The sequence below is a fragment of the Girardinichthys multiradiatus genome, chromosome 23, assembly GCF_021462225.1.
Source record: "Girardinichthys multiradiatus isolate DD_20200921_A chromosome 23, DD_fGirMul_XY1, whole genome shotgun sequence".
NCBI classification, from domain to species: Eukaryota; Metazoa; Chordata; class Actinopteri; order Cyprinodontiformes; family Goodeidae; genus Girardinichthys; species Girardinichthys multiradiatus.
The window spans coordinates 37,667,847-37,686,982 of record NC_061815.1 but is presented as its reverse complement, the minus strand read 5'-3'; the positions used below and the strand labels follow the sequence as shown (position 1 = coordinate 37,686,982).

The window sequence follows — 19,136 nt, the reverse complement described above, 5'->3', positions numbered from 1 at the left end:
GAAGCCGGAGTACCTGGAGAGAAACCATGCATGCACGCGGAGAACATGCAAACTCCATGCAGAAAGACCCCCGGCTGGGAGTTTAATGAAGGACCTTCTTGATGCAAAACGCAAAACAACAGTGCTACCAACTGCACCATAGTGCAGCCCTTAAAAACTTCACTGATACCGAAAAAGGGAAAGTTTGACTTTTCTATAATATGGTAATAATTTTAAAATATGATCAGATCATTTATAAATACAGATTCCACTTTCTGATTTATGGCTGCACTATTTATGCACTGTATATTATTCAACAAGATTTATCTAATTTTAGACATTACATTTCTAATTATAATCCCGTGCAGTTAAATCCATATTATGATGCCTAATGGTAAAAACTGTCCTTCTAAGGAAGCCCAACCGATTATGTTGTGTCACTGACTCATTGCACCTTCATATAAAATCAAAACATGACTTAGTGAAGTAGTGAACTTGACTAATTGAACTAATTGGATGTATTTCTGCAGTAAGGTACTGAAGACAATACTTATGCTTATGAAACCATGCAAACCAATGTAAAGGGTGCTGCATTTTAATACTGACAGGGCAATCAGAGTGTGATGAACATATTATAGAGATATAGCACATTTATTTGTTTTGTCCTGCATGCAGTTGAATTAATTTTCCTCTGATTGTGTGTGAGGGATGTTTTTTTTGTTTGCACAAAACATTGCAGTGCAAGCTTGAAACCTAAGTTGGCTCCACTTCATCTTAAAACTACTTCTTTCAACTAGTTCTTTCATTAACACATAAACACATACAGTACACCCTGTACTTACATAAAGCTGGTAAAAAATTTACCAGCAAATTATGCTGAGTTTTAGATGATTATGTGACACACCGGCCTTCTGTTTACATTGGAGTTCCAAATAAATGCCATTGTGGATATCTTGCGAGTCAGTGACAAGAAAAGGTTGAATGGATTTCACCGCCAAAGAAGAATGAGAGATTACTCTGAGCTGAAATTGGAACGGTTTTCAGAGTGCACGCTGCATACGGTTCCCTGCGTTATTTAAATCTCCAAACAAAAGCAAATGGAGAGCCTGGAGCTTTGTCTACAGGTGTGTGTAGCTTAAAGTAGTACAGGCACAGGAAATTGTACACGTTTTTATGTTGGGCCAAACTTGTATAAATTGTTAAAAATAATTTTCCCATCAGTACAAAAGGAAAACATTAAATAGCTGGAATAAAGCATGCGAGGAGAAAGAAAGTACTCAGACTGTCAAGGCAAGTAGCTGCATCTTTACAATGCATCTTCACAGATTTCTTGTGGGTGGTTTATGTAATTTGTTACTTGACACAAGGATAATCAGCCTAGTGTATAAGTCTCCACGGTGTGGTATTGTATTCTCCAGTACTGCATACAAAAGCTGAAGATTCACCAACATTTGTGGCCTTGCCACTGACTTACCATTCCTGGGTAACATCCTTATCTGCAAAATTCTACAGGACATACTTTTGTTGTCAAACACTGAGCTTGCTGCTCGTCAAAGCCTCATTTAAATTTCCAAGCTTTAGTGTTCCTTGTTAAAATTTATTATAACCCCTTTTTTGTCCTTAGAAAGCTGGATTCTGCCTCCTGTGGCCAATGCAACTTTGTCTCACAATGCAAGGCTTTCAGAAGGCAGAGGAAAACCTGCACAGTTGGTCCCCCATGGGGAGTAAGTGTCTTTGTATAATGTGACCTCATGAAGAATAAGTTGCCTGGTGTGAGGTTCGTCCCCCCAAAAAAACCACTCGAACAATGGAAGACCTGGGTTATACCACCATTAGTGCTGGGGAGGGAAAGAGGGTGAAAAAAAAAAGGGATTCACTAAAAGAATCTGACAGTGTTGGACGCTTACCTCCCCTTTCTCTGATGATTCTTACGTTGTTCCTCTCAAACTTACATGGGAACCTAATCTCAAATTCAACAGGCTTTTTTCTAATCACCCTACTTCTATGTTTCTGAAATAAACTAGCCTTTTTAACGGAACAATGCACACCCATTACAAGTACGTTTTGCAGGGATTCAGAAAAGGCTACATTGAATCTTCAGTGTTGCTATTCATGAAATCTCTAGATCTGATGAATATATACATTCTGCAGAGCAGGAACTATTCTTGACAGTTAAAGCAGACCTACAGGCCCTTTGAGATGTTCATGTCAGATAAATTTGGGGCTTTTAATGATGGATTTGAAACATTCATGTTTTAGGGTAGAATGATAATACTACTTACTGTGCAACTTTTTTAAAACAAAAATTGAGTAGATTTATCAAGCATTTTTTCTAAAAATTAATTTGTTTAAATAGTCACAAACACCCTCAATGATATTTGGATTAATATCCCTTAGCAAGCTGTCGGTCAACCACACACTTTTTATCATCAACGTTCATCTTTACTGGTCTCTTTCTGGAGGGCTAAAATCCAGGGGAGAGGTAGGCAGAACTACAAGGAAAGATTTACAATCATTAAGAGTCCAAAATGACATAAAGAAGGAACAAAGGCAAAACGAAATCCAATCCACAAAGTTCCTGTCACATTGTTTTCTATCTTTCCATCTACATGCTAGTATATTGGAAAAATGTTTTGCACAGGTCTAAATGTGAGTCAATGAAGGATTTTGTGCAGCATCAATTACTGTAGTAACTAAGTATGTGTTTGTACATTTGAAAGGCTCCCTGAATAGTCAGTGTGCATTGGAATCAAGGGTGTAAAACTGACAGAGTTCTGGGTCCAGACTAGGTATGGTCCTTTTAAAGTAGTAAGTAGTCAGTGTCTTGTTTAGTTTATTTGTTTTACATCACACTCAGATGCAGAATCAGCTTAATTCACCAAGTTAGTGCACACAAACAAGGAATTTGACTTCGGTTCCACTTTGCTCTCAGTGAAGAGCTATTATTTTAAATAAAAAATATATAAAAGGGAAATTAAAATAAAACAGTACTCGCACTCTTAATTATCATCTTCCGCTTTACCTAGACCAGGACCAGGTCGCGGGGCAGCAGATTTAGTAGAGATGACAGACTTCTCTTTCCCCAGAGACCTCACCCCAGCTCCTCTGGGGGGAGCCCAAGGTGTTCCCGGGCCAGCAGAGAGACATAATCCCTCAAGTGTGTCCTGGGCCTCCACCTGGGGGTATGTCCCTGTAACACCTCCCGGGGGAAGCCTCCAGGAGCCATCCGATACAGATGCCTGAGCTACCTCAACTGACTCCTCTCAAAGTGGAGGAGCAGCAGCTCTACTCCGAGCTCCTCCCAGATGGCTGAGCTCCTCACCCAATCTCTAAATTTGTGCTCGGCCACACCACAGAGGATGCTCATTTCAGCCGCTTTTATCTGGGATCTTGTTCTTTCATGACCCAACGTTCATGCCCATAGGTGAGGGTAGCGCTCTCTTCACCACAATGGACCGGCAGACGTCCTCATTATTGCGACGGCCACACCAATCCACCTGTCAGTCTCCCATTCCATTCTGTTGTCACTTATGAACAAGACCCCAAGATAATTTAACTCCTCCACTGAAGGCAGGAGCTCCCCTCCAACCTGAAGAGGGCAAGCCACCCTTTTCATGTCGAGAACCATTAGACTTGGAGGAGCGGATCCTCATTCCAGTTGCTTCACACCCGGCTGCAAACCGCCCCAGTGCATACTGTAGGTCTTGGTTAGAGGGGGCAAGTCCCTATACCCAAACCCCTCTCGCCCTTGGGTGCACCTAGAAGTCTTGTCCATGAAAGTTATGAACAGGACCAGTAAAAAAGGGCAGCCCTGCCAGAGTCCAACATGCACTGGGGACACGTCCGACTTAGTGTGGACCAGACTCCTGCTCTGCATGTACAGAGACTGGATGGCCACTAATGAAGGGCCCCTGACTTCGTACTCGTGGAGCGCCTCCCACAGGACACCACGAGGTACACGGTCGAATGCATTCTCAAGGTCCACAAAACACATGTGGACCGGTTGGACAAACTCCCATTAACCCTCAAGCACCCTGTAGTGGGTGTAGAGCAGGTCCAGTCTTCCACGGATAGGACGAAAACCACACTGCTCTTCCTGAAGCCGAGGTCTGACTCTCCAATATCTTGGCAAAGGCCTTACCAGGGAAGCTGAGGAGTGTGATCCCCCTGTAGTTGGAACACACCGTCTGGTCCCCCATCTTATGAAGGGGGACTACCACCCTGGTCTGTCAGTCCAGAGGCACTGTCTCCGACCGCCACGCAATGTTAAAGAGATGTGTCAGCCATGACAACCCCACAGCAAAATAAAGGTTCTTAACTAAATATGTGTATATACAATATTATGGCAAAAACAAGTTTGAATTTGTGCAAATATCCCTGGTATTGAGCTAGACGCTCTGACTGTTAAGTGTTCATTAGAGTGACAGCCTGGGGAAAGAAACTATCTCTTTGGCGGCTGGGTTTTGTAGTTTTAGGATCAACTGACCATCTGGGAATGAAATTTCAATGCTCTATGAGTGCCCCAAGTGGTCAAATAATTATTGGTCGGACAATTCAAAAAGAACAGTTTCACGCAACCAGCATGTATAGTATATATAGTATAAGCACAGCATGTTGTGAGATTAAGTAATGTTATTACTGGCCACAATTGCTACAATGTTTGAGTAACAGTTGCACTGTTTCTGGTGCTGAGGCATCAGGAATGAGCTAAATGTCCTCTTTAGAAAGGTTTTACAGTCAAAGAGTGTGGTGTGTCTCTACATCTTGCTAAATGACATCTATACAAATTTAGGTTGGGCTGCATGTGTCTGTATAATTTGTGTATGTATAATTTATAAGTGTATGTATAATTTTCACCATGTGTGGAATGAAAGAATGGAACAAATGCTTAATTAAAAGCCCAAAATTTAGATGTCAGAAGCTTTCATATGTTCACCATCTTAATTTTGGACTTTTGATTAGGCAGCTAAGCCATTCTCTCATTCAGCACATAGTCAACATTATATAAAGTATTTCTGAGGCTGCCTCAACATCAACAAAATACACTTAAGCCTGATAAAAGCTTTTTCTGGTTTGTAGGACAACAATTTGTCAGTGTGTTTGACATAGCCGGTTAGTGCTGGAAGCCTCAAGAATAAGCAACAGACCAATCATCACACCTGCTGCATAACAAGCACAAGAACAATGCGGTTTTACCCACACAACGAATACTGAGTGCACAAATAAATTACACAGGAGATAAAAGGTCAAGCATAATTTGAGGCAATATTTTTCCTTTATCACACTTCCACAATATATTTCTCACAAACAGAAGATGAACTTTAACAGGAGCACTTTATTTCTTAGACACTGAAAATCAGTAAATATTGCTAGGACCCCTGCTGCTGTATAATGTCACCATAGAAATATGATTATTCTCATGATAGTAAATCAAATATAGACCACTGTCCTTGTGCTGCAGTCATTTACATGATTATCTGAATGGGAAAAAACACACACACACAAGGAAGGAATAACTTGTCACTCCGAGGATGTTATTTTTCTGTTACCCGGGAGCTGGTGGTGTGACAAAGCGATTTGTGTGATCCAAATACTTTCATTAAAACAAAAAAAGCTGCTGTAACAATGCTTCAAATTCATCACATCCCCTCCTCGCTTCCACAGAGGAAAACTAAGGATGCAAAATGATTAATTTATTAAGATGTCACACACTGGTTTATAGAGTAGTATGAGAATAAATGTGCTAAATTTCATTTTGCAGACAATCTCAAGACAGAGCAGAAATGACAGCCGAGCTTTTGCACATATAATTCCTTCTTTTGTAAGCATATTCTCTGGCTTGCAAAAGTATCTTGAACCTGTAAAGTTTTTCACATTTCGTCATGTTTCAACCACATATATCAATGCATTTAATCAGGATTTTCTGTGACAGTCTGACAAGGTAGTGCAGATGTATGAAGAAGCATGAAAGAATATATTGATTTCAATGTTTTTGCTAACAAAAGCCTGAAAAGTATGCCACACATTTGTTTTGTCCCTTCTGAATCACTTTGTAGAGCTACGTTTTGCTGCAGTTACAACTCCAAATATTCTATGTTCTCTCTTACTCAGAGACTGAAACATCTGCCAAATATTCTTTGGAAAATAGTTCAATCTCAGTCAGAATGGATGGAAACGATCTGTGATTAGCAGTTTCCAGGTCCTCCTGCAGCCTCTAACAGGTTTCCTTCCAGGACTGTCCTGTAGTTAGCATCTATCTATGAACTGAACAGCTTCCCTGTCCCTGCTGAAGAAAACATTTCCACAGCGTGATGCTGCCACCATGTTAGTGTTTGGTTGGTATTTTCAGAGTGATGTGCAGTGTTAGTCTTCTACCACACAGTGCATTGTATGCAGGCCAACAAAAGGCTACAGTTTAGTTTTACTTAATCTTCTTTTTCTTTGCTGAAACCTCACTTGAGCTGTGCAGTTCCTCCAGAGTTACAATGGGCCTTGTAATTTGCTTGTCTGATCAATATTCTCCTAACCCAGGCTGCTGATTCAGGTGGATGGCTATGTCTTGGTAGGTTTGCATCTGGGATATCCCTGACCTGTCTGATGTGTTACTTCATCTTCTTGATGCTATCTGTTCACTGATCTAAACAATGTTTGAGGCTTCACCGAACAGCTGGATTTATTCTCAGATTCACTAAAAAGGGGACTTCTGAGGGTAAGTGCAGCACTGTACTTTACTTAGGGGTATCGGGGTATAGGTCATTTATTACAAAATGGCCACAACATTCCAGTCCCACATTCATTGTTTTTATTTTAATTTTCCTTTTGCTTCACAACTAAGTGCTACATTGTGTTGGTCTATTAAAAGAAAATCAAATGAAATATATTGAATTTTGTTGTTCTAATGTGACACAATGTGAAAAATTAACAGTATCATTGTTTTTGCAAAGCCCAGTATAAATAATAAACCTGAGTCGGTTGTGTCAGCTGTACTACTATCATGTTACCATGACTGTAGTTAGATCAGTAGACGCAAGCTTGTGATCATCAAGTACTTCTACATCTTTACAGTAGTAAAATAAACTCCATCTCCAGTTTTGCTGTAGCAACAAAAGCTTTTTTGCCTGGAAACAAAGAGTGCTGTTGGGTATATGCAGGCATTCATTAAAAGTGGGATTTGGCATGATTAATGACACTCACAATTTGCAGCAGAGACTACGGGCTCTATTGAGGCTCGGGCAGGAAAATTGGATCGCAATGGGTAAAGGGGCGGGTGGTCCTAAGTCCTTTCTCTGTGGAGTCCCACTTGCTCCGTCATGTTGTGCTGTATCGTCTCAGAGGGATCAACTCTCTGGAACACAATGACTTGATTTCCTTCAACGAGTAGTCTCTTTGTTTATTTATTTATTTAGTTGTTTTTTTTTCTCTGGCATCATCATTATTTCCTCATTTTGAATTCGTTTCATCAGAGATAATTTATCTCTGCCTGCTTTAATGAAGTGATAATTCCATGATAATTAACGTAATCCTGCACCAAAGCAAATTTGCCTAATGACTGTTGTTTTGATAGTCGGAGTTGGTGCATGGGAAAATGTCCACACTGGGAGGAATTGGGGCTCTGTGCCAGGCAGCAGAAACAAGAGACAGCACAACCAGGAGCTAAAAGATGGAGAAACAAAATACCTGAAAATGTTACTTTGTGACCTTAATTCTTTGCCACTGGTGGAAAAGATCCTTGCACTCTCATTCAGCAGTTCAAATACCAGGGTGCTAATGGGTCAGCACAATGAAAGAAAGCCTATTTGGTCTGCCAGATTATGTCCAACTACAAATATAGCTCCATAGAGGTGATAAGTCAAGTGAGGGAAGACTTTGGGCTAAGGTATTGTCCCTGAGATTTCATTTGTGCCGGGGTACCAACCCTGACATTTCATTAGTTTGATATTTGTCTGACTCACACTCCAGAAAAGTTTAACCTTTTCAAATCCTGAATTAAACAGCAATAAACAGCCAGCATGCATCGGAAATTATTGGAAAAATATAAGGGTCTCAAAATGTTTCCCTTGCAAAAAGGACATGCAAATGTGGCTCCAGACAAACAAAGCATATGGAGCGAACTTTTATAACTAATAACAGACCTTACATCAACTAAAATAATTACATAATCTCTGACTTGCATGCTTATATTTTATATTTGACACCATTGTTGTTGGTTAAACTCAAAACCTTTCAGAGCTGCCACTGCTTAACATTTAGAGAACAAGCAGATTGAAACACTCATCTGAAGGACCCAACTCTAACTGTAGATTTGCTTTGAATATATTTTTGGTTCTGTTTTTTTAACCTATTAAACCCCAAGGGGTTTTACAGCAATTTCCACCTGAAATTACATACCTTAAATAAATCAGGTGCAGCTCCACAGTTATAAGACCTACATGCAAACGTTTGGTACCTGTGTAAAGGTAAGACATAAAAGAATATGTTCCAGTGGAACCTCTGTTGTAACTGTTACTATGTCTGTTTTCTTTGTGATTAAATAAAGAAGAAGTAAAAACATTTGAGCCTTGCCAAAAGTTTTTTCTAAATGAACATTACAGAACACTATGGAAATCATTTGGAATTCCTAGGAGAACCCCCAGGTTGCATTCATCCACATATTCATTATAACTGCAGCAAATTTGGACTGAATAAGTTGAAGCATATTGTCAAAATAAGGTGAGATCTTTCCATGTAATCCATGCAACATTTAGTAACTGCTCACAATTAACTCCATAAAAGTTACAATAAATGTCCTTGTATCCTTATGAGTAATCCATGCAATAATTATTAAAACACACAGTTGAAGCAGTGAGGAGTGAAACAAGCATGTTCTCATATTCTGGAGCTGAGAGACTGGAGAGGCCTGTGTGGAGCCACATATTATCTGCCACATGTTATCTGTCTTATCTTTTGCAAAAATATAAACAAGTATATCCAAAGAAATGATGTATGATAATTTTATATTCTTTCACATGTATTGAATAAAATTAGTAGTCTTTGATTAACAAGTTAAAAGATGTATGATTGAAATGTGGTTAAGAACTGAGAATTAGAGGAAAATATATTAAGATTTGACATTCTCAATCAGCTATATATGAAAGAGATAATGTTGTGTTGTGTATGAATAAAAAGGATGAAGTTTAAGTAATGGTTTTAAACTGTAAATGAAGTAAACGCTGTAACTAAAAGTTTGAGCAACACCAATGTAAGAATTAAAGCCTGTGTTTAAGAGGAAGTGTAACGTTGAGTGAGACAGGAATAGAGCAGATGTTCGGGAATTGGGGAAGTGAGAGCTGCAGCTTACAGCACAAGGCTGATGACTGGGGCAAAAAAGAGGCCAGCAGACAGCTCAGGACTGAGGTGATGATGGCATGTCTGACATGGACATACAGGTCCTTCTCAAAATATTAGCATATTGTGATAAAGTTCATTATTTTCCATAATGTCATGATGAAAATTTAACATTCATATATTTTAGATTCATTGCACACTAACTGAAATATTTCAGGTCTTTTCTTGTCTTAATACGGATGATTTTGGCATACAGCTCATGAAAACCCAAAAGTCCTATCTCACAAAATTAGCATATTTCATCCGACCAATAAAAGAAAAGTGTTTTTAATACAAAAAACGTCAACCTTCAAATAATCATGTACAGTTATGCACTCAATACTTGGTCGGGAATCTTTTTGCAGAAATGACTGCTTCAATGTGGCGTGGCATAGCTAGCTGCATTGACCCTGCCCTTGATAAAACACAGTGGACCAACACCAGCAGCTGACACGGCACCCCAGACCATCACTGACTGTGGGTACTTGACACTGGACTTCTGGCATTTTGGCATTTCCTTCTCCCCAGTCTTCCTCCAGACTCTGGCACCTTGATTTCCGAATGACATGCAGAATTTGCTTTCATCTGAAAAAAGTACTTTGGACCACTGAGCAACAGTCCAGTGCTGCTTCTCTGTAGCCCAGGTCAGGCGCTTCTGCCGCTGTTTCTGGTTCAAAAGTGGCTTGACCTGGGGAATGCGGCACCTGTAGCCCATTTCCTGCACACGCCTGTGCACGGTGGCTCTGGATGTTTCTACTCCAGACTCAGTCCACTGCTTCCGCTGGTCCCCCAAGGTCTGGAATCGGCCCTTCTCCACAATCTTCCTCAGGGTCCGGTCACCTCTTCTCGATGTGCAGCGTTTTCTGCCACACTTTTTCCTTCCCACAGACTTCCCACTGAGGTGCCTTGATACAGCACTCTGGGAACAGCCTATTCGTTCAGAAATTTCTTTCTGTGTCTTACCCTCTTGCTTGAGGGTGTCAATAGTGGCCTTCTGGACAGCAGTCAGGTCGGCAGTCTTACCCATGATTGGGGTTTTGAGTGATGAACCAAGCTGGGAGTTTTAAAGGCCTCAGGAATCTTTTGCAGGTGTTTAGAGTTAACTCGTTGATTCAGATGATTAGGTTCATAGCTCGTTTAGAGACCCTTTTAATGATATGCTAATTTTGTGAGATAGGAATTTTGGGTTTTCATGAGCTGTATGCCAAAATCATCCATATTAAGACAATAAAAGACCTGAAATATTTCAGTTAGTGTGCAATGAATCTAAAATATATGAATGTTAAATTTTCATCATGACATTATGGAAAATAATGAACTTTATCACAATATGCTAATATTTTGAGAAGGACCTGTATAAAATTCTAGTTGAATCGTGGACATTCAATTAATTGAATCACCTTATTTTTGGTTTTTCATTGGTGGTAAAAAGTCTTGTTGCCTGGTTCTAAGAGATTTTGGGAGGTTTTTATAGGTTGCCTTAGCCAAGTTTGTTAAAACAGCACCCTTGGAGCTCATGCTGAGCCACTAAAATTAATGTTGCCCATATACCAAGAGCCAGTTGTAAATTAGGGAATGAGCAGCCATGAACAAAAGTGACTGTTGAAAGTGTGGATGACTGCGATAGGCTACTCAGTCGTCCAGACCTACAGTTGAAGAAGGGTAAGACTTTTGTATGAAGGCTGTCAGAGGCTAGGCGAGTCATTTCCCGACACCAGCTTAAACAGAACTTTCAGTAAACCTGCTTAGTAAAACCTTTCAGGTTTAGGGAAGTCCGGACCCGTTGAATGGAGAACTGGATTGAGCAAACCCTTTAGACATAGGGAAGCAGGAGGGAGGGGTTAGCTCATCGGACAACGAAAATATATGTTCCACAAACATTTTAGAAGCCAATGTGCCAGGCGGAAATGGCAGTTATTGGCAAAGGGTGCCAAAACTTTCCCAAATGTGTTTTTCATCTCATAAAAAGGAAATAAAAAGGGAATCTGTTCAAATAAAAGTGCTGATTTCCATTGTAGGAGTCCTTCTGCATATGACATAGCCTTTGGTTATGACATTAGACCTGTGTATCATCAAAATGTACAGTTGCACACATAACTGGAAGCTAATGGAGTAGCGTGGAAGCTAGCAGCTGGCGGACAGCAACCAGCAGACTGTATTGTGCAAGCCAATTACATCACCAGAGAAGGTGCTAGAAAGACAAGTTATGCCTTGTTAGAAAGGTGAGTGTCTCTGGTTTGTTATGAGACATGCGGGAGTGGCGCAAAGAGAAAGGTGCTTTTTGTACCATTTTGTTTACAGAGTCAGCAATGTCTGAGGGACCTTAAAATGTCATCGCTTGTGTTTAAGTTGCTGTAAAACTAAAGGTATTTGTGTTAGTTCTATAGACCGCCAAAAAGGGGTGTGGCCTAGCGGGCCATCGGGTTTAAGATGTTAAAGTGATTACGTTAATAGGTAATAAAGGAATTTTATTGCATACCGAAGCTCATAGATTTTTATTAGAGATGCACTGTTTAAAGATTTTGTGGCTTACATATTTTTTAAAGCTCTCACTTGCCAATGCAGATTTTGGTTGAATCAGAAGTCTTTTTAAAAACTGCACATAGCAATATTTATTCTACTTTCTGAAAGATCTTAAATTCTTAATAAAACTTATTAACATTTTAACAGTAAATAGTTTATAGGCCAAAAGTTATTTCTCTCTTTGTGTCACCAAGTTGTCGCAAAAATGTATCTAAAAAAAAACCTCAATTAATAACAGGATATTAATTACTCCTTTACAAATCAGATGTAAGGTTTTGCACACCTGAAAATATAACGTGAATGATTTCACAAGATATTCTTTCTGTCCCTACATGATCCATTCATAATAAGTAGCTCTGATTTGGTTTTATGTGTTGAGTTAATTAATTTGTTAATTTGTAGCATTTTGGAAACTACAATATTATATATGTCTCACTAGAATAGACAAGTTATGTGGGAGGGGTTAGGTTGCAAGGAGGTGTGTTTTCTGTACATGTAAGTTGGGCTGTGAGCCCAATTCCTGGTTGGAAGTTTAAGAGTAAAATGTTGAAACTGTAGGCTGTTAGCATGATTAGGCTTTATAAAGAAGCAGTCTCTGTGTGTATTTCCTGTGGAGTAACTGTGAGAGTTCATAAAGGCTGACAATGTTTCCTGATCCGCCATGACAGAATTGGACTACAGAGCAACTATCCCATTTTACATTCAGCTTCCTGTTATCTACAGGAATCCAACTGTCTGTTGTGTAAACCTGAATAACCAGCCAATATGCATTTGCAGAAAATACAATTTCCTTTCAAATTTTAATTTCTAGAAGCTTCTGAAAAGATTCCTCACTGACACAGAACCTTGCCAAGTCTTCTTCAGTCAGTATGAGCTTCCACACAAAAACGTTTTGTTGTTGGTTGACGTGCTAGCACTTATGTACTCTGTGTAAACCACTGGGACAAAGATCGGGTTATCAAGCAGTTCTAGTCACCAGCTGAATTCTCTGTGCATCTCTAATGTTCATGTAAAGGTAAACTGTGCTATTGAATGTAATCAAGGGGTTTGAACTTTCTGTCTTTTGTTATTTCTTATATTTGTCTTGTTTCATGTGAGAAGAATCATATAAACTGAACAGCTGATTCATAATAATATTACACAATACACCTCATTAAAATGTGTACAGGAATAAAACAAGCCTGTGTGGGCTCCATTTGATTTTGTCTGAAAGAGAAAATCACTGCAAGATAATGAAAGCGATTGGTGATTTTTTTCTATCACTGTTATTGTTTTCTGTCAAACTAACTGCAAAACAAAAGCGCAGAGAGAGGCATGGATTAATAACTTTCAAGTGAAAATGGAGGCGTAAAATTCAAGCTAGCTTGATCTATTAAATGGTTTGCCCCGAATGCAAGTAGGACTGGCAGCCTACAAATCACCACCATTTGTGTGTTTTACATGATTAAGCATATGGAGTGAGCATTAAATCCCTGCTTTCCTACTGACACCTGTGCGTTTCACCACACCTGTCCATACACTGCCTGTAAAGAGAGGGCTTCAGCTTGGATATAAGATTAATCATCCTAAGCATAAAAAATGACAATCTGCAATGACGATAATGAATTAGTGGCTACTTTTAGTGTAGTCCCATGCATCTAAGTGCCTTGTTGATTTCTGATTAACACCAAACACACTTAGCTGTTTGTTTCAAGCAGTGGAGTATTATTTGAAATTATGCAGTTACATAACTTTTATGTGCTCAGATCACAAATAATATTAAAGTGGCATATTTTATGTGACAGGATTACAGGTGAAGATCTTTAAGCAGCCTGACTTTCATGATGCTTCAGACACATTCCTTATTCAAATGAGACATTTTCACTTCATCCATGAGGTGAAGTTGATATTTATTTTGTGCAAATATACATAGAGACACACGTAAATAGACAAATACTTGCTCTATTCTGAGCATGATAATGGAAAAGAATCTGGCCTTTTTAACGAGGGTGAATATGGGGAGCTCACAAGCTGCTCTACGGTGAATCAGGCAACAACGTATTTTGTTGTGTCCATACCAGAGAAATTTTATTCAGTGCCCTCCTCAGTTAATGCCACTTCTGGTGAAGATGAATAAAGATCAATCATTTAATCTTTTATCATATTTATTTCCTAATCACACGCTGATCATTTTAGAAAAATCCAAACATTATTTGAAGAACATTTATTAAGCAGGGAATAAAATCTCTTGTAGTCACTGGTTTAGAAAACCCCTAGCACATCCATGCATGATCTATACCATATTATCCTTCTAGGGCTGTGCTGACGGCCCCGGGATTACAACCCCAAACCTTCTTACTGCAAAGCAATAACGATACCAATTACGTCACAGTGTAGCCCTCTTAACAGTTTCTAGAAACTAAAGCAGCTTTATAATTTATACTTTACTTTGTAATTTGATCTGTGTCTAAACATTTTTGATCCATGAAGAAAAGGCTCCCCGCAGCATGATGCTGCTACCGCCATGTTTTTCAGGGTGATACTTAGTGTCTAGTCTAAAAAGTTCAGTTTTGGTCTAATCTGACTAAAGCGCTGTTTTCCAGTTTTGCTGTTTGAACGTGGCTTTTGACATGTTGCAAATGGGATTTCTAATAGCTTTGTTTCAACAATGGACTTCTTGCCACTCTACCTCAAAGGCCAGATTTTATTCTTGAATACAGATTCTCCCACCTGTGGTCTCATTTTCAGTTGGCGTATAACCCAGGTGTTTAAAGCTTTGGATATTGCGTTACAACATAACCCTGCTTTAAACTTCTCCACAGCTTTATCCTGCTTGGTGTTCAAGATGCTGTTTGTTCAGTAATGCTCTCAAACATCTAAGGCCCTAACAGAACAGCCATATTTATGCTGAGTTAACTGACCATGACATCGTGTTGAAAAGTGCAAGGGGTGTGAACTTTAGCAAGGTACTGTATATTCTGATATAGAGGCCCATTTCTCTCAGGAAGTCTTCAAAATAAGAAAGACAAGAAAACATTCAATTCAAGTAAGCCAGATGTAAGGATGTGCATTGATTTTAATAAATACGAGTAATCTGATTATACAGAACATTTGTCTACTTATGCAGTATATTATATGTGAACGAGGGGAAAATAAATTATATTGTTTTCTCTGAACTGGGCAGCACAGCAGACACCATCTTGAAATACATTTATTTATTTTTTGTTATGTCCTTGAGATTTTTCATTGTCATTTTCATCAAAAACCTTTGACCTGAAGCAAACATCAAATTTCGGATCCATTAAAATGTCCACTATAAAAATGCTTTCATTTTTATAGTGGACACATCCGACTCATAACAGTGGTCAAAACACTAAGCGCAATGTGCAGCCTGCAACTCGGCTTGGATACAATATTTCTGAGCGATTGTCTCTTTAAAAGAAAGGGTGCCAATTATGTTGTTATGTTATTACCTGCCCACCATGGAGCTGACAAATGGCAATTGGATCATTGTTGTTCTCTGGCCAGTGCTCCCTTAAGTCCTTCCAATGTTCTGTGGTTAGTCTTGGAAGGGAGACAGAGAGTAAGATTACAGAGCAATGTCTTAGGCAAACATAAGTCACTCATATGTTAATGATAAAATAAATATTTCACTCAACACATTTTGGCTTCTGTACAAAAACACGCTTGTGCATGGGGGACTGCTTTTTGAGAATTACATTTGATTCTCGATGCAAAAATTAGAAAACAAATGTATTCTAAACGTGCTTGGCTTAATAAATATTTAACTTAACAGAATGCAGCATGTTTTGATTGGAAATCTTACACGGGTGTCATTTTGTGGCATGTTTATGTCAGCCCAGAAGTACTAAAATTCACAAATTCAAACCTGTTTTGATTAATCCGTTTAAATCCGCCACACAGACAGTGAAATCAACAAAGAAACTCTTTTTCCCTTCGCAATTAACCTGAATTAAGATCATTGGGTAAAACTGTGCCGGAGACTAACCACGCAAATGATGTGTGACAAGAAACATCAGAAAATGGTAATTGGGAAATAATGTAGGACACAAAGAAAATCTTTTACTCTGATTTATCCTATTTACTGAGGCAGCATAATGAAGAGTCCACCTGGTCCTGAAATCCAGCTGTGGATAGCTGAGCTGCAGACAATACTACGGAAAGCAGGGTTGTCGCTCGTTATAAAGCCTCCAGTTTGCTGAGGGAAAGATGACAATGTGCCCAAAAGGCCTCTGTGGCGCTGCTGATCAGTGCACCCTTTCACAGCAGTTCGTGTGATGGTAAATCAATTAAGGAGGCTCATTGGGTTCTTCTCTTTAAAGCACCTAAATAATTTAACCATCAGGGGTCAGATTCTATTAAACAGTGTGACATCGATACTATAATGTGGCAGTGTTTATAGAGCTACAAATTATTGGGGAGGCTAAACAGAAACAGTGTGACACCACATGATGCAACATTGCACAATTTGACAAGAAAAGCATGTCACGGTTATAACTACCAGTACCCAATACTCTCACTCTAACTACTAGGTGGGAAAGTATAAATTGGATCTGCTGATTCTTTAACTGCTTCTATCACAGTAGATTAGAAAGGTTAGCCGGATGATGGAACCCTGATGGTTAATTGAAGTTTCATTAATTCTGCTGAAATTCAGCTGGAAAAGGAGCCAATATGACTGCAGGGCTAGTGTGGAGCCTGTGTTTAAACCAATTACAAGTATTTTCCAGTGTCTTTATCCTTACATAGTCGGCAAAGAAACCTATTTTATCTGACCTTGAATGTCCCTGTGTGGTTGTGTGTTCGGAGGATACCGAGCAGCTCCCCAGTGAGGCTTCTGTGTATTCTGTGATTAATTATTCATCCACTCATCACAGACAGATAGCAGTCCAGTGCAGAGACTGACATATTAGCAGTTTACTCCAGTCTATTCACTCAGCCTAAATGAAGTGTTTCTAGTTGATTATGTAACCAGTAGCAGTTTTTGATATGGGCGATATGGCTCAAAGCCCAGGGTATGAATGCTAAACATAGAGAAGTCATCTATTAACTCATCAAAAGATTTTTAATGTTTATTTGAATGACCAATCAATGTGGAGTCATTTTACACCTTTGTTGTGAACACTGTTAGCACTGCAAGAACTGTAAAAATACACCACTGCTAGCTAATGATGCCGAAGAGGCCACCTGTGGGGCTTTTAAGGACTCTGTCAGTCTGTCCGTCCATCCGATCATCCATTTCTAACATCAATCATGTCAATGTTTTAAGAGCACAAGAGGAAGGACCTTGCCTTGGGCCTGAATCATGCAAGTACCATGGCTGTATAAAACTAAAGGTATCTAGATATATTACTGTAATATTAGTACACCCTCTAGTGAGCAGGAGAACAGCTCTTTTAGTAGGTTTTGTTCATGAACACTTAATTGGAAACTCAAAGAAAACCTGTTTTGACCAGAATAATCATTGGGTTATATCAAAACCAAGATTGAGCAAGCTAACTTTAGCCTGGCACAAAACAAATATCTCCCTGAGCAAAAGCCTTCTACAGACCCTTTGGAGCCTGAACACTTTTTGTAGCTGTAGGATGCAAAGCAAACTGGTCCTTATGAAACAAATGTTAAAGTTAAAAATTGAAGATGAATACTATTGTTTCCTATTGTTGAATCATGAATCTCAACTCAGACATATGAGGCCTACAGCGGTTTAAATGTTGATCTGCGTTATTTTGTGACCTCCTGAATGAGTCATTATGCGCTCTCAGAGTAATTTTGATTCACTGGGGTTGTGTGGGACCAAAACGCAGACAAACACTGGGCAGCAGCATGATGGGAAAAATGTTCTTTCTTTAATGAAAGGTTTCAAAAAACTTACCTGGGTTAACAACAAGAAGACGTGGAATATCAGCAGGGAACGGCAATGTAGTTAACGGGAGGAACCAGCACGTGACAATGAGAATCAGTGAGTTTTTAAACAGAGAGAAGTGCAATGTGGAACCAATGAGAAAGGGAGGCAGGTAATCAGATGAATACTGAACAGGTGTGAGGAGCAAGCCGCAGGGAACTGAGGGGGAATGTATCTGAAGAAAACTAATTAACAGGGAAACCAAAACTAGGTAATAAAACTCAGGGAACAAATCTAAGAAAACTATTAACAAACAGAAAGTATAGGAATCTGGAAAGTAACAACTAACAAAAGTAACCTGAGGACATGAGGGAATCTAACTGAGAAAAGTAAACAAATACAAAACACTAAGTGACAGACTGCAACTAAAGAGACCTGACAAAGAACACAAACATTGAACTAACCAAAAGAGAACTATACTAAACACACCTGGGGGGAAAAACTAGATCTAAAGGGAAACATGTGAACACCCGAATCTTTAACATGATAACTTATCAGAAGTAACTACTAATCAGGAAGGAACAGAAAAACACCTAACAGAGAAAAAATAAACTTAACAAAAAACACAAAATGGCAGATACCGACACAGGGGAAGTGCCACCACTGTTCCAGCTTTTCTTCATTTGTTAATGATGGCTCCTACCATGGTTCTCTGGAATCCCAAAGCCTTTAACATTGCTTTGCAGTACACTTGTTACCCTTTCAAAAGAGAAGATGCCAATGAATCTCTTTCTCACCTGTTTGAATTTCTGTAGATTGAGACAGGATGTGTTGTTTTTTGATATTGTTTAGGCTGTCTGTTTAACTGTCACTGATGGGTGTGGTGTATGTGGCTGGTGAAATTGAACTCAGTCCCAAACTCATTTGGGATATTACTTTTTCACATAGGACCAGGATGGTTTGGATAGTTTATTTCTTTTATTAATTAAATCTTAATGTATTTTGTATTTACTCTGATTGTTTTTGGCTGATACTCAAACATGATAAATGCGACAAAAAGGGAAAAACAGAAGACATCTGTATCAGGGGCAAATAGAGTAAGCATTTTGAAGGCGTTAGAGCACTCTGCAAACCAGGAAATTAAATATTAGCAACACACCAATAAACCACCCCATCCTGCAAGTTCCGACCTTATCAGATAGACTCCATTAAGAACATCCAGACAATGGGGTTAACGGCCTTTCAGACTTCCGACGCCAATCTATTAGTGCGGCTCAGTGCCTGTGTAACATTAATATTCATATTCTTGGTTTTAACGAAGCAGGCAAAAAGCATAGGGTTCCCTGGGAGCTCTGTGTTTAGCATCAATGGAGATCCAGTCAAACATCCAAACACAGAGGAAGGAAGTTGGCCGTCTCCTTCCCCAGGG

General features: G+C 39.3%; 1 long non-coding RNA gene across 1 annotated transcript in view; it reads right to left on the bottom strand.

Annotated features, from left to right (window-relative positions):
- Positions 1-17,816, bottom strand: part of LOC124860274 — a 51,810-nt gene extending 33,994 nt beyond the window's left edge. The window contains exons 1-2 of the long non-coding RNA XR_007036309.1: positions 17,738-17,816; positions 15,318-15,408 (exon numbers count right to left, since the gene is read on the bottom strand). This is a non-coding gene — a long non-coding RNA (uncharacterized LOC124860274). The remainder of the gene's footprint in view (positions 1-15,317; positions 15,409-17,737) is intronic.
- Positions 17,817-19,136: the final 1,320 nt, after the last annotated feature.